The following is a 10,170-nucleotide window of genomic DNA, read 5'->3' as shown; positions in this document are numbered from 1 at the left end:
ATTTTGGACCTATTTTCCATACTTTTAAAATCATTTTTTTTTTTTTTGTAACACATGAAAAAATGGAAAATTCTGAAAAGGCAGAGTTTTGTATTCCTTATCAAAGTCCACAGCAACTGCAGCTTTTCAAAATCTTGCAATATTTTGTAAGACAGTGTACATGTGGTGTAGAATACATAACGCACAAAGCTAAATAATGTCTATTTCTATGTTCCAAGCACAACCAGTGAAATATTCAAAGGTATATTTTTGCAAAAATCACATACTATTTACAGATGGTGAAATATAAACAGCTCGTTTTCTCCAGAAAGAGGCATAAATACAGGTAGAGATGGGATTTTGCAGAGTTAGATTAAGACTTGTATAAAAGATAAAATAAAATGGAAAAGGAGAAAAAGAAATCAGAAAATAGGAAAGGAAAAGGAAAAAAAGAAGAAAAGAAGGAAGGAAAAAAAAAGAAAAAAGAAAAGGAAGAATCGAATTCCAATATCTATCTAAACCTGAATTCAAGCAACATTTGATACAAAGTCTATCAGTGTCAGCTTATTAGCTAAGACTAGATGACGCTTTTGGCCTTTGGATGAGGGTTCATCGATGACAGACACTAGAGTGAAAAAAAAAAAAGATCAATAGGACTTTGCTTCCTGATTCAGGTGGTTCTTCTCTCTTTACTTTCTAAATGAATGGCAATATATCCAAATTATTGTTGGGATAATTATATAAATATTTATATATATATACAAAGACTATTAAGTACATCATTCAATCTCAGATATATTTTAAAATTTTAAAGGCAGTTTTACATTTTAAAAGTAGGCTACTGATTTGTAAACCATGATATGTACGTTTACATTATCTCAGCAATCCCTAAAACTTCCCACTGGATCAAAGGTTGCATGCTTCATTCCCAAAAGTAGAAAAGCAGATTTTAGAAGTTATGTTGCCATATCTTCTTGTGTATTTTAAATTTCCTGAAATGTTAATACAGTAAATACTATGTAAATGATAAAATTAAAAGTTACATACTTTGTGACACGATCTTCGTGCAAGAGGAAAAAACCCTTCTTACTTGTCTGCTTTACTTGCTAATCATTTCTTCCCATAACTTAGTAATCTTTTATGCAGATAACACATAAAACACATCTAAAACTGCATATACAGCAGGTTTCATACTTACAAACACAAAGGTATCCAAGCTGAGGTATCAAGGCTTGAAAAGTTTCCATTAGATATAAATATATTTTAGACGGGATACAGTTTTACAAGCTGCAAATCCTTATTGATTATCGCTTAGGAAAATTTAAGTAACCATTGATCACCAGGTCTTAAGTCTCTCCTCCGAAAACTAAGCTAGATCATGCCTGTTATAGGCACTAAATGCAATTCAAAAACAAACAAACACAGAAACCCTAGCCAGTTAAATGGGATTATTAAAGATTTGTCTTAATTTTCTCTGGCCATTTTCTCACATCCAGTTTCCTTTTCTACAGTAGTAATATTTAAATAGACACAGAAAATAACAAGGTGTTGGGAATTTTACAGATTAACTATTGATAAGAAAGGTTTCATTTATTGCCTACAGCCCTTCTCTCTAGAGACTGCTTCAAGGTGCATCTTCCTGGTCTCTGCTACATGGAGGAGTCTGGCCTTTTTTATTCTTCTTCCTCTATGATGATGCTTTGCCTGCCAGACATGCTCAGGGACTTGCAGTCCTCAGACTTTCTCACTTCAGAACAAAATGGAGGCTGGTTTTTGAATAGGGCTGGCTAGGCTTGGTCAGGCCCTTAGGGAAGCAAGTTGTTCTGTTGCAAACTTCACAGATTATCCTGCAGATATCCTGTAACTGAAAGCAGATTTTCATGCCAGATAGTTGCTTACTATCTCTTACACTAGATACATGAATATTACATGCACGATGACTAACAGAAGTGATCATATTGAATCTGGAACAGTGTTGCATTAATACAGGATTCTGCTACCCTTACGTTAGTGCTCAAAGTGAATAGCAACTGGCAGTAGACTATGGCACTTTCTGTATATTTAGTTTATGAACTTGAAGTACATTGACTTTGCTTTTGATCTAGAAGCTCATTAGAAGAAGAGAACAAATCAGGACTGTTTTATCACTTCACTCTTTATAATCTTTTATAAATAGATGGGCTCTCACATCATATTATTCCAGGCTAACCCAGCAGATGATGCAGCTTCATGTAGTTCTAGTATTCCAGAAGGAGGTGGCAGTATACATTATTCTCTGAGCCTCTGTGCTTAAGTAGGAACAAAAAGAAAGTGTAAAACAGGCAAAAATGAAAACTGAGGTGAATTTCAAATCTTAATTAAGTGCATATGTTTCATGATCATTTTCATTTAAAACTTTTGAAGAAAACTAGAAATAATAGTGCTTAAAATGCTATAATCAGATATTGCAGTGGCTTTTACAGGGGTCAGACAGTTGTTGATGCTACATTTTTCACAGCACTTAAGCACCCAAGATCCTTCGTGCATCTTGAAGCAGATACTGCTTCAGAATTTGTGTTTCAAACAAGTTTTTCCTCTTTTTCTGTCTACTATAATGAAGTAAAGTCAGATGTCAAACCCAGAGATCCTAATACAGCCAGTTGGTTCCCAGATCAACATGTTATTGCCTATTGAATGCAGTAGTAAACTTATAAATGTTTTCAGGTGCCTAACGCACATTGAAATCACTGAGATTGAGTCCCTACAATAGCTTTGTGAACATTATTATATAATTTTACTTTAAAATTTCAATATCAGTTAATGTTGCTTGTTCCCTTTGTGTATGTATGACCAGAGGAGAAACCTGTGCTTAACAGATTGACAGAATATTTCTTAGATGGTTACTGAAATAGTTACAGAGAAATTTAGCAGACTCACTTCATTTAAATAACAAGTAAACTGCCAACCATATAAACTGTAATATAAAATCTGAGTTTTTGAACGATATTATTCTGTTGCTTCAAATGATGTTATTAATTATTTCAGAACAGACAAGGGCTAAGGCCCAGGTATAGAGACATACCATATGAGTATTTTTAAAGGTCATTTTTGTTCAGTCATCTAAGCATTCTGTAAGCTTATTCTTGTTAAGTCTACAGATAAACCAATAAAAAAGCAAAAAATCTCTGGTTAAAGCCAAAAGATTAATAGCAGAATTTGAAAAGGATTAATATATTTTTTGCATTCCTTCACAGAAGTATAATAAAAAATCCATGTGAAAATTGTAAAGAATTGAAAGTAAAAGAAATTGTATAAACAACTATTGACATCTGGGAATTAAATTTTGAATTTTGAAAGGATGACAGGTAAAAAAAAATTCTGTAGCAGTGCAATCATTTAAAAAATATATATATATGAAATGTTTTCACACAAAATGGCTTTTCTCATTCTGTGTGATCATACTTGATTCTGCATAGGCTACTGAAAAAAAAAAAAGTATTTTGGAAGAGGAATTAAAAAGGGGGAAAGAAAAAAAGCACAGTTTTTCTCAGAAAAAAATAATTTAATGAAAATTGGATAAAGGGTAGCAATACCCAATGTAGTTTATAATACAAGTAAGTCAATTTTCTGAATGTATTTTGTAGAGAACCACTACTGCAATACAATAGCTCAAGGAAAAAATCAGAAAATTTCCTGCCTCAAAGTTCATTGCAGATGTTTTTCACTATGAGATAGACATTGTCATTACAGATTAATATGAACCGATTTGTCTTGAAAACTTGCACACTCAATGCTGCAAAGTACAAATCTTCTGACTACTGGTACAAAAATGTCTTGCTAATGGAGTATTTATTATTTTCTTGTTTTGTAGATGTTTCCTCCCTGCCTATGGAAAACTGTTCCTCCCACTACAAATGGCGCCAAATGACACTATAAAGCCATTCTTTTCTTACGCTGACAATCCCATTTTAAACTTTTAATCTTAGCATCAGTATTAGAAGATTTTTTGATGATTTCATATATTTAATGTCTGCATCTTCATTCTATAAAAGGATAATATCCATTAATTACACTGTCATAAGACCTTATTTTCATTGTGCAGTAAGTGCTTTTTCACTTCCATGACTTCTGAGGTATGGTGGCTGTTCTGCTGAATGACCTGAGAGTGAAATAGTAATACAGTATTAATCATTATGAGAGGTAAGCTTGGAAATTCATAAATTCACAGGAGAAGACTGTTTTCAGGACAATTTACTATTCAGACCTCATGTTCACACTGTGAATGACTGTAATTACATGCTGTGACAATAACACATTCATAATACAGTACAGAAATGAACTCATATTTTTAGTTCATTATTTAGGGCAGCAATTCACAACCAGCCATAGAAATAGGACAATACACAGGAACCATTTATTGCAAGTTAGTAATGGAGAAAAGTAATTCCATAAAGTTTCTGACCCTTGCTCTTGGAAAAACTGTTAGTTTAGTCAAAAGTCTAAGTCTTCATCACCCTAACAGTTCTAATGATTATTGTACATACATATAGACTACTAAAACTCTGGAGTAATCTTCCAATAGTGTAGCATTATAGTCAGAGACCTAAGAAGAAGTACGTCTCATTTAATCAAGGTTTGTTTGAGAATTTTTTCATCTTTCTTAACAGGATGCATCTTCTATTTATTACGACTTATCACGTAGATCCATACTAATAAGTACAGTCCTTTTTTTTTTTTCCTTTTTTTTTTTTTTTTTTGTGCTGTGGTAAATGGCATTGATTTGTCAGGTTTAAAGTAAAACAAAATGCATGGTTTTTAGATGATGCTCACCTTTTCCCTAATATGAGCTATTCTTTTGCAGTGTAATGATTAATTACACCTGTTATACTTTCTTTCTAAGGCTGACTGCTCTGCCAGGTTTTGCTGAGGTACATAAAAAATTCCTTACATTGTGAGATCTTTAACAGCACAGTCTACATGATCTCTAAAGGCAAAATTTTAATTGTGAAAATACTTTTCATAAAATGCAAACTATTTTATGAGCGAGTCATGGAATACAGCAAAGTCTAAGCTGATCAATGAAACCAAATGCTGCAGTTCAGATATTTTTACAGAAATGAAACATCAGAATATGGGATGATGGTCCAAAGAAAGCACCTTTGAACAACAGCAGAAATTCTGCATTAAGAAAGGCCAAGGTAGACAGGAGTACATATGAGTATATAGGCTATTATGTGACAAACCTGTGGGACATACTTATACAGTGGAGATACAAGGGAACAACATGAAGAGAACCACTTCTACCACCACAATTCAGAGGCATCCCAAATGTAACAGATGCTATTAATGGTTACCATGTATAGGGGGGCCAAAATCATGTAGATGATAAGGATTGAAAATAATTGTATTCCCATGTAAAGATAAAGGATTAAAAAGGATTCCATGTCTGCAGGGAACTCTCTCCTGTTTAATTTCACCTTTACTGAAGGTAACCAGATGGGCAGATCCAGATAAATTTGGAAGAGAACCCACAGTTTTGGTGTTCTTTCTGACAAGTTAATTGAGAAGTACACCAAGACCTGTGTGTCCCGTGCTGGAAGAACCATAAGGGCTACAACCTGAATGCTAACGGAGATGTTGGGATTGTTCTTTTACAGTGGAAAGACTGTAAGGAATGTAGAGGGAAAAGAGAATAAGTGCATTTGAACAAATTACACTCAGCAAATTACTTCCCACTTAATGCCTGTAAATATGTTGTTTGCTCTAGACATAGTGTGTTGATACCATAATACAGATTAGTCAGTCCACGTCAACTGGCAGTCTCAGATAATTCTCAGATACAGTTTGGGATATGAAACATTCATGGGATCTATCCTTTCCCATAGGTTGTTTGCCTCAGGCCCCCAGTTTTGAAGGCTGAGGAATAAGCCTGGATTTTGTCCATTTCACATTAGTTGGCTTTAGTGTCTGGGAACATTCTTAAGAATGTTTAGTTTGCCAAAAACTTAGCAGAAGCTTAAATAACAGGTGAATACTCAGACTGCAGTGACAAAATTGGAAAGTGTCAGGGCTTGCATTCATCAGAGGTCTAGATATGCAGAGCCTACAGAAATGTTTCATTAAAACACAGAGTGCTAACTTATCTTTGAGAGTCCAGACAAAAATGATTGACACTGTTCATCTGTCACCTTATTTTTAAGTTATTTAGGACAGGGACATTACTCCTGTATTCATTTTTTATTACTCTCAGCTAACTTTTGGTGCTTCATAGAAAATATTTTCATTGAACAGAAACTGAATTCTTCCTGCTTCTCTGGTCAATTTGCACTCTTAATTTTATCCTGACCCAAGACCTTTCAGTTTATTAGAAAGAAGTTGTATTCCTTCAGCTAGATAGACACCTTGATAGACACCACTTTGATAGACAGTGCTGCAGTATATCACATTACAGTATCTTCTCTCTTTTCTTACTACTCAGTTAATGCTTTGATTTGTATCACATCTCTGTCAGGGCAGTATGAATCCTTGAGTGTCTGTAAGAGGACTCCATATCAGGAACTTTTTGTGCTGTCTCTGCTAAGCTGATGAGCTAACGTCTTTCCAAAGGCTTTATGTTTGGATCCATTTCAAGAAGGTCATTGCAGTATAATAACATTATTTAGAGTTCATGAATCAATGTTGATCTGCAGAAAGCCAGCTGGTCACCCAGAATTTGTTTCTCTTGTCCAGCTGAAAAACTGAATTAAATATGTCCCTAAATCTTCCTTTCAATATAGAAATTGCTCCCTTTACTCCAACCATAAATGTTGAAAGGCCGTGAATTGGTGGAATATGTGATTTGTGGTAGAGTAACTTAAAACAGTGACATCAATAAGACCATCTTGCAGTTCAGATGTATTCTTTCTCATGAAAAATGTAAGAGCATTTATATTAAGGGAAAAAGTTACAGGCTTGTGTTAATGATTGGGGAAAAACAATTCAGAGGCAAAGCATGAGGATCAAAAATGGAATACATTTGAATTACATGGAGCATAATAGATAGCCCTAGAGTAAACACAAGGATGTATTTCACTCAAGAACTCAGCTGCAGTCATAAACTGTGAGAGGTTTATGAATGGCATCAGAGCCTCAGGAATTAATTCACAGCGATGCCATATGTTGTTATTTATAACACCCACTTTATAATTACTACTACTAAACAATCTAATATTTGTAGTTGTAATATTTCAGAGATTGAATCATTAACTTGAAAAGCTGCACTTCCTTTAGGTAACATCACCAAAACCACACTCAATTTCTTATCAAATATGGTTTTAGGGGGATTGTATTTCATAACAAACTGACTCCTGCTGACTGACATTTTATACCACAAGCAACTATTACGTTTAATAGGACTTTTTTTGTGGACTGCAGTGCTACTAAACATAAGAGCAGTGGTCTAATTTTTGACTTGCAAAGATGCAGATTTATATTGTGTCCATTTGATATTTAGAGCATACAGTGTAACAAAATAATTACAGAAAAAGTGCTTGTTCTATAAGGCATTGCTTTTGTGAAATTAAAGGTTTTGGATAACTACCTATGATTTACATTTGAAATGGAGATGAACAAAATACTCCAAAGGAATAATTAAAAAAAAAAAAAAATCATAAATTTGAACAATCTCTTCCTGATTTCTGCAAATTGTCTAAAACAATCCCTGGAGACAATGCCGTTCTTGGAAGTTAACTGTGATTTTTCTTTCCATGATAACATCCTTCACCATACTCATTCTTGGTCTCTTCTCTTATATGTAACATTTTGGTGGTACAACCATCATGAGAAATCAAACATAAGTAAGAGAAAAATATTCCTGCTCTCTGAAGCAGCTTGCAGTGACAGGCTATCTGAGCACAACTGAAAAACAACTTCAGGGAATCAGAACTATCTCTCAGAAATCTTCCGGACAGCTCTGCACCCATTTCTAGTTATCTTGTTTTTCTCTTATTTTTTATTTTACACCTTTTTCCCCCCCCTTCCTATGTGCTTTGTACTCAGATAACAATGAATACATACAAAAAGAGGCCTTTTATCAGTAGTTATTATTTATGAAATGGCTTCTGGTCACTCAAATTCAATGTCTCTTTTGTTGGAATATATAAAAAAATGTCTTCTCATAGGAGATCTTGCATAGCTTGCTTAAGTCATATCTTTATGTGTTACATGTTGCACTGTATTGGTGAAATGTTTATGCTACAGAGTATTAGCTATTCTTGTTCTGCTTTGATCTTTGTTAATACGACATGCTGAAAATACGAGATAGAATGAAGGGAGGTAAGGAGGACATTAAATCCAATTTAATCCAGTTCAGATCTGGGGCCACCTAAGTCAGGATCTGAATATTCCCTACTAGAGTTCTTTCAGACATCTTTGTGGAGTGATTAATCAGCCCTCCAAGGTCACTAGGCCCAGCTTGTCAAGTTTTTGCAAAATATGAATGGTTGAAAGGATCTCTCTTTTCATCATAGTCATTAAACAAACAAACAAACAACAAAATAAAACAAAACAAACAAACAACAAGGAAGAAAAACATTCCAATCTTGATTGCACTGAACTTTTCAGGAGAACTGCTAAGAGATTATTATTATTTGTTCTTTAAGAGCTCCAGTTTGACTCTCACAGTTATTGTGATTATTTTCAGTGAAACTTTCAAGGCAAGAGAATGACTTGGAGAAAAATGTTGCAGTAAAAATGTCGTGATTTGATCCTAATATTTTGAATTTTTTCTTACTGTGATTTAATAAACATTTGTGTGGGCCTTATTGATAAGTAGTCTAGAAATTAGCTGTATATGAGCAAAAGTAAAGCTGAACTCCCAGTGTAAGTATGATTTTGATATGGGAAATAATGAATATCAGATAAGATATACACATCCTACTTAATAAAAAGATTTGTTTTCCACTAGTTTCCACATTTTAGCTTAAATTCAATACAGACAACCTCTTATTCGTAAAGAATACCGTGGCCAAATATTTTTAGGCCTATTCAAGGAGTCTCACTATGATTCTTATCCCCCTTCAGACCTGTAATATTAATTAATGCAACCAGGAATACAAATAATTCTCATTTATTTTCCCCATTACACCACTGCTTGTCATTTCTCTTTTCAGAGATGCTTGTGTTGCTCTGGCAAACCAGGTACCATCTGTTTGTCAACTCTTGTAGACTTCATTTATATGTAACACATAACACATAAAATTATGGAGAACTTTATCTTGCCATCTTCATATTTTATACCATCCAGTAAAAGGCAAATGTACCTGAGGAAGACATACAGATGAATCTTGATTAAGATCAGACAAGTTAATCATGTACTTTTGCAGCAGACAGATTTACAGGGTCAAAAATTCAATCCTTATTTAAAGGTATACCAAAATAATGTGCTTCTTCTTAATTTAATCATTAGTCCATCTCTAAAAGAAGCAGAACAAAGCAGTTCACAACTGAAATAATGCAGACTATAAACTTAACTTTAACCACTGGAGTGAGGTATACAAAAGAAATCCAGAAGGTGGAAAATGAAAATTGGAGCTTAGTGGTAACACAGCATATCAACTGACTGGAAACAGTGCAAATAAAATGTATTCCAAAAATCTGTGATTGTCCTGATGGGTTTCTCAGGTCCCACGGGGAAGAAGCAATGTATTTTAATAGAGGAAACAAACAAAAGCTTTTTCTTTTTTCTTTTTTCTTTTTTTCTTTTTTTATTTTTCTGGCTTTGCAAACTTTCCACTGTTGGGAAACACTGTCCTCTGGGCTTGCCTTTTAAGAACACAGAAGCCCCTTGAGAGTGGTACCCTAGATAATGCCCACTTCTTATTCTGGAAAGAAAGAGATTGATGTCTATCATAACAAAGAGGAAATAGGAAAGTGATCTGTAAGGGATTCCATTTTTAAACTACTATTGTTTAATGTATCACAGAATCACAGAATTGTTGAGGATGGAAGATAATTCTGGAGGTCATCTCCAGACAAATAATATAGTGCAATGCTGTACAGGGTTGCCTGAGATCATTCCAACGAAGGTAATATGGACATCCAGAGCCAAGTAAAGCCATGTAAATATGGCACAAGAAGGGAAGAATAGAGATCTATGTGACTAACAGTGACTGTACTAAATTTTTCAAATAAAAACTAGGATTTTATCCGTCTTTAGTTTGCTAGTCATGCAGA

At 34.1% G+C, this 10,170-nt stretch overlaps 1 long non-coding RNA gene across 1 annotated transcript; it reads right to left on the bottom strand.

Annotated features, from left to right (window-relative positions):
• Positions 1–506: 506 nt before the first annotated feature.
• On the bottom strand, positions 507–5,349 carry LOC136790174 (uncharacterized). The gene is made up of 3 exons (XR_010829658.1): positions 4,043–5,349; positions 2,168–2,267; positions 507–1,843 (listed from the first exon to the last, which is right to left on the bottom strand). It is a non-coding gene; the product is annotated as an uncharacterized lncRNA (long non-coding RNA).
• Between the last annotated feature and the right edge of the window lie 4,821 nt (positions 5,350–10,170).

The sequence above is a fragment of the Anser cygnoides genome, chromosome 2 (genome assembly GCF_040182565.1).
Source record: "Anser cygnoides isolate HZ-2024a breed goose chromosome 2, Taihu_goose_T2T_genome, whole genome shotgun sequence".
NCBI classification, from domain to species: domain Eukaryota; kingdom Metazoa; phylum Chordata; class Aves; order Anseriformes; family Anatidae; genus Anser; species Anser cygnoides.
Note: the sequence above shows the minus strand (reverse complement) of the source record. Positions and strands in the feature narration are given on the sequence as shown.